Raw genomic sequence first — 6000 nt, forward strand, 5'->3', positions numbered from 1 at the left:
TCCACTTGATTGTGGTAAATGATTCTTCTAATGTATTAGAAGAATTATTAATTAATTGTTAGATTCTATTTGCTAATATTTTATTGAGAATTTTTACATCCGTGTTCATCAGGGATTTGGGCCTGTAGTTATCTTTTTTAGTGGAGATTTATCTGGTTTTGGTATTAGGGTAATGCCAGCTTTATAGAATGAGTTTGGTAGTTTTCCTTCCATTTCTATTTTTTGAGATTAAATAGCAACTCTTCTTTAAATGTTTGGTAGAATTCCCCTGTGAAGCCATCTGGCCCTGAACTTTTGTTTGTTGGGAGATTTTTTTTTTTATTACTGATTCAATTTCTTTGCTGGTTAATGGTTTCAAGTTTTCTATTTCTTCCTGTTTTAGTTTTGGTAGTTTGTTTCTAAGAATTTATCCATTTCTTCCGGATTGTCCAATTTGTTAACCTATAGTTTTCCATAATATTCTCTTATAATTATTTGTATTTCTATGGTGTTGGTTGTTATTTATCCCCTCTCATTTGTGATATTTATGTTCTTTCTCTTTTCTTTTTTGATAAGTCTGACTAGGTATTTATTAATTTTATTTTTTCAATGAATCAGCTCCTGGTTTCATAGATCTGTTCTATTGGGTTTTTTTTACATTTCTATATCATTTATTTCTGTTCTAATCTTTATTATTTCCCTTCTGCTGTCTCTAGGCTTCATTTGTTGTTCTTTTTCTAGCTCCTTTCGGTGTAAGGTCAAGTTGTTTATTTGTGATTTCTCTTGTTTTTGAGATAGACCTGTTTTGCTATATACTTCCTTCTTCAGACTGCTTTGCTGTATCCCAAAGGTTTTAAACTGTTGTTTTCTCATTTTCATTCATTTCCATGTATTTTTAAATTTTCTTATTTGGTTTCCTGGTTGATCCATTTAGTAGCATGTTGTTCCACCTCCACGTATTTGTGGTCTTGTGGTTGACTTTCATACTATTGTGGTCAGAGAGTAGGCATGGTATGATCTCAATCTTTTTATACTTTTTTGAGGCCTGATTCATGACCTAGTATGTGGCCTATTCTGGAGAATGTCCCATGTGCACTTGAAAAGAATGTCTGTTCTGCTGCTTTAGGGTGGAATGTTCTGAATATATTTGTTAATTTCATCTGATCCAGTGCATCATTCAAAGCCATTGTTTCTTGTTGATCTTCTGCTTAGATGATTTAACATTGATGGGCGTGGGGTGCTAAAGTCCTCTACTATTATTGTATTATTGAGTTCATTGATGTTTGTTATTAATTGTTTTATATATTTGGGTGCTCCCATATTGGGTGCATAAATATTTACAATTGTTATATCTTCTTGTTGGATACACAATTTATTATGATGTACTGCCCTTCTTCATCTCTTTTTATAGTCTTTGACTTAAAATCTATTTTGTCTGATATAAGTATTGCTATTCTGGCTTTCTTTTGATATCTATTTACATAAAGATTTGTCTCCATCTCCCAATTTGCTGAAGGTTTTTTATCATGAAAGGATGTTGTGTTTTTTGGATACTTTTTCTGCCTCTACCAAGATGATTATATGATTTTTATCTTTTAGTCTATTAATATGGCATATTAGATTTACGATTTGTGTATGTTGAACCATCCTTGTGTACCAGGGATAAATCCCACTTGGTCGTGTTGTGTAATCCTTTTTATGTGTTGACAAATTTGGTTTGCTAATATTATATTTAGAATCTTTTTATCTATATTCATCAAGGATATTGGCTTATAATTTTCTTGTGGTGTTTTTATATGACTTTAGTCATATAGGTTTAGGAATGATGCCTCCTTTATAATTTTTTGGAAAAGTTTCAGAAGCACTGGAGTTCACTCTTCTTTAAGTATGTTTGGTTGAATTCATGAATAAGATCATTTGGTCCTGGGGCTTTCCGTGTTGGGAGATTTTTGATTATGAATTCAATCCCCTGAATAGTAATTGGTCTGTTCAGTTTTTTCATTTTTTCCCAATTCAGTAAGCAAGATTGTATATTTTTAGGAATTTATCCATTACCACAAGGTTATACATGGTTTTAGCATATAATTGTTCATAGTAGTCTCTTCTGATTCTTTGTGTTTCTGTAGGACCAGTTGTAATGTCTGCTTCTTTATTTCCAATGTATTGAGTCTTCTCCTTTTTTTTCTCTCAGTTTACTTAAAGGTTTTTTGAATTTTATTTTTTTAAAGAGTTCTTTGTTGATGATTTATTATTTTCTGACTTCTATATTATCTCTGCTCTGATTTTTATTCCTTCCTTCTGCTTTGAGCTTAGTTTATTCTTGTTCTATGTCATTGAAGTATAAAATTAGGTTGTTCATTTGAAATATTGCTATTCTCTTAATATTTTCATTGTTACTATAAACTTCTCTCTCAGATGTGCTCTTGCAACATCCCATAGGCTTTTGTATGTAATGTTTCCATTTTCATTTTTTTCAAAGTACTTTTGATTTCCCTTCTGTTTTTATTTTGACACATTTGTTCAGGAATGTGTTGCTTAATTTCCAAATATTTGTGAATTTTCTAGCTTTCCACTTATTAATTTTTATAATTTCATACCATTGTGATAAGAAAAGATACCCCAAACTTCTTAAATTTCCTGAGACTTGTGTGTCATACCATATGATCTATTCTAGAGAATGTTCCATATGTGCCTGAGAAAAGTATGTGTTCTACTTCTGTTGGATACAATGCTGTACAAGTGCATTTTAGGTTTATTTGCTCTACTATATGGTTCACTTCCAATGTTTTCTTTTGTCAAGATATTTTACCTGTTTCTGAAAATGTGGTATTGAAGCCTGCTACTATTATTGCATTGTTGTTCATTTATCCCTTCACATCAATTTGTATTGGCTTAATATATTTACATGCTCCAATGTTGGGTGCTTATATATTTATGATTGTTTTATCATCTTGATTAATTGATCCCTTTATTATATAATAACTAACTTCATCTCTTGTTATCATTTTATTTAAAGCATATTTTTTAGATATAAGTATAGCCCACCTCTCTTTTGGTTTCCACTTCCATACTTTGAACCTATCTCTCTTCCAAAAGCTGAGGTAATTCTCTTGTAGACAGCCCATCGTTTTGGTTTGCCAGGAAAGTCTTTTTTCTCCTTCATATAATAAAGATAACTTTAGCACAGAGAGTATTTTTGACTAGTGTGGGGTTTTCTGTTCGTTTGTTTTCCTTTCAACACTTTGAATATATCACTCTACACTCTCCTGGCCTCTGGGTTTCTGCTGAAAAATCAATGATAGCCTAGCGGAGGTTCCTTTGTAGGCTTTGTTTTGTTTTGTTTTGATTTATTTATTTATTTATTTATTTATTTATTTATTTATTTAGCTTCCTGGCTCTCTGTTTCATATGCCTGTTGCTTATCTATAAATCTTCTTTGGAAAAATATCTATTTAGATGACCTACTCATTTTTTTTAAGATTTTATTTATTTGTTCATGAGAGACACAGAGAGACAATGTCTATGTCATGATAAACATAGAAAGAGAGACAAAAAAAAAAAAAAAAGAAAGAGAGACAGACAGACAGACAGAGAGGCAGAGACATAGGAGGAGGGAGAAGCAGGCTCCATGCCGGGAGCCCGACGTGGGACTCGATCCTGGGATTCCAGGATCGCGCCCCAGGCCAAAGGCGAGCGCTAAACCGCTGAGCCACCCAGGGATCCCCAGCGAAAGCAATCTTGGAAAACAAAATTAGAGCTGAAGGCATCACAATTGTGGACTTCAAGCTATATTACAAAGCTCTAGTAATCGAAACACTGTAGTACTGGCACAAAAAAAATAGACATTAACAGAACATAATAAAAAACTCAGAAATTGACCCATTAATCTTTAACACAGCAAGAAAGAATATCAAATGTGGAAAAGCCTCTTCAACAAATAGTGTTGGGAAAACTGGACAGTAACATGCAAAAGAAAGAAACTGGACTACTTTCTTTTCTTTTCTTTTTTTTTTTTTTTTGGACCACTTTCTTATACCAGACACAAAACTACATTCAAAATGTATAAAAGATCTAAGTGTGACACAGGAAACCATCAAAATCCCACAGGGAAATATAGGCAGCAACCTCTTTGACATCAACCATAGCAACTTCTCACTAGTTATTTCTCCTGAGGCAAGGAAACCAGAAACAAAAATAAATTATTGGGACTTCATCAAGATAAAAGCTTCTGCACAGTGAAAGAAACAATCAACAAAACTAAAAAATGACTTAAAGAATGGGAGATTTTCAAATGACATATCTGATAAAGGGTTAGTATCCAAAATATATAAAGAACATATCAAACTCCATACTCCAAAAACCCAAAAAATCCAGTTAAGAAGTGGGCACATCAAAACAAGGAGATATCTCCTCAAACCTGTCACAATGGGTAAAATTAGCAAGATAGGAAACAACAGGTGTTGGCAAGGGTACAGAGAAAGGAGAATTCTCTTATAATGTTGGTAGGAATGCAAGCTGGTGCAGCCACTCTGGAAAACAGTATAGAGGTTCCTCAAAATAAAATAGAACTAGTTATGATCCAGCAATTGTACCACTAGATATTTACCCAAGGAATACAAAAATACTGATTCAAAGGGATACATGCACCTTGATGCCTATAGCAGCCCTATCAACAATAGCCAAATCATGGAAAGAGCCCAAATGCCCATCAAATGATGCATGGATAATGAAGAGATGATATATATGACGGAATGCTACTCAGTCATCAAAAAGAATGAAATCTTGCCATTTGCAAAGACATTGATAGAACTAGAGGGTATTATGGTAAGTGAAATAAGTAAGTCAGAGAAAAACAAACATATGATTTCACTCATATGTGTAATTCAAGAAACAAAACAAATAAGCAAAGAGAGGAAAAAAGAGAGAGAGAGGGCAAACCGAGAAACAGACTCTTACATATAGAGAACAAACTGATGGTTACTGGAGGGGGGATGGGTGCAGGGGGGGCAGCAGAGATGGGTTAAATAGGTGATGTGGATTAAAAAGAGCACTTGTTGTGTATATAACTGTTGAATCACTAAATTCTACACCTGAAACTAATATTACATTGATCCTAACTTAAATTTAAATAAAAATTTGGAAAAAAAAATCCCTCAACAAATTGGGTGTAGAAGAAACATACCTTAACATAATAAAGACCATGTATAACAAACTCAGAGCTATTATTATACTCAACATTAAAAAAAACCTGAAAGCTTTTCCTCTAAGATCAGGAACATGACAAAGGTGACCACTCACCCTTCTTATTCAACCTAATACTAAAAGTACTAGCTAGTGGTTTCACATGACAAAGATAATAAAAGACATCCAAAATGGAAAGAAGTAAAATCATCATTATTTGCAGACAATATGATGTTTATATAGAAAAGGCTAAAGGTCTGACCAAACACTGTTGGAATTCATGAATGCATTCAGAAAGTTTCATGATATAAAAATCAATGTACAGAAATCAGTTGCATTTCGACTCCACCCAAAATTGCTAACTCATACAGCAATTCAGCAATGTGACAGGATATAAAATCAATGTACAGAAATCGGTTGCATTTCTATACACTAACAATGAGACCGAAAAAAGAGAAATTAAGGAATCAATCCCATTTACATTTGCACCCAAATACTAAGATAAGTAGGATAAATCTAACTAGAAGAGGTGAAGGATCTGTACTCTAAAAACTACAGAACACTTATGAAAGAAATAGAGGAATATGCAAAGAGATGGAAAAATATTTCATGCTATAGATTGGAAGAATAAATATTATGAAAATATCTATGAGCAATTTAAACATTCAAGCCAAAATCCTACACATCCATCAAAATCCTAGAGGAGCACAAAAGCAACAACCTTTTTTAACTTAGCCATAGCAACTTCTTGCAAGACACATTTATGAAGGCAAGGGAAACAAAAGCAAAAATGAACTATTAGGACTTAATCAAGATAAAAAGCTTCTGCACAGGAAAGGA

Source organism: Vulpes lagopus, chromosome 2 (genome assembly GCF_018345385.1).
Source record: "Vulpes lagopus strain Blue_001 chromosome 2, ASM1834538v1, whole genome shotgun sequence".
In the NCBI taxonomy this organism is placed as follows: Eukaryota; Metazoa; Chordata; class Mammalia; order Carnivora; family Canidae; genus Vulpes; species Vulpes lagopus.